This window comes from Sinocyclocheilus rhinocerous, unplaced genomic scaffold, assembly GCF_001515625.1.
Source record: "Sinocyclocheilus rhinocerous isolate Xijiao unplaced genomic scaffold, SAMN03320098_v1.1 scaffold1522, whole genome shotgun sequence".
In the NCBI taxonomy this organism is placed as follows: domain Eukaryota; kingdom Metazoa; phylum Chordata; class Actinopteri; order Cypriniformes; family Cyprinidae; genus Sinocyclocheilus; species Sinocyclocheilus rhinocerous.
The window spans coordinates 296,987-297,351 of NW_015637563.1; positions in this window are offsets into that span (position 1 = coordinate 296,987).

Below are 365 nucleotides of genomic sequence, written 5' to 3' on the forward strand. Positions count from 1 at the left end.
CAGATGTTCTAAACTGGTGTGCAAAGTGTTTTTAAAGCTCTTCCTATTATTTCATTAAATTATAGTTGTGTTCATTAACTTAAACTATATTTCACACTACCACTAATGACATCAGTGAACCTGGCTACTACATGACATCAATGTCATTATCAAAAAAATGGCCAATATAATCTGAACACATTTTCTCTTGGATTTTCCCGCCATAAAAAATGTGTTTCATAAACACAATTACAGCAACCAGAGAAAAAATAATGTTAAAAAGTCAAGGGTCCAGATCCCAACTAAAGCACTTATCTCCACAACGGTGACTTCAAATTGTATTATTTTCAATAAACATTAACATCTAAATCTCTGTTAATTCTTAA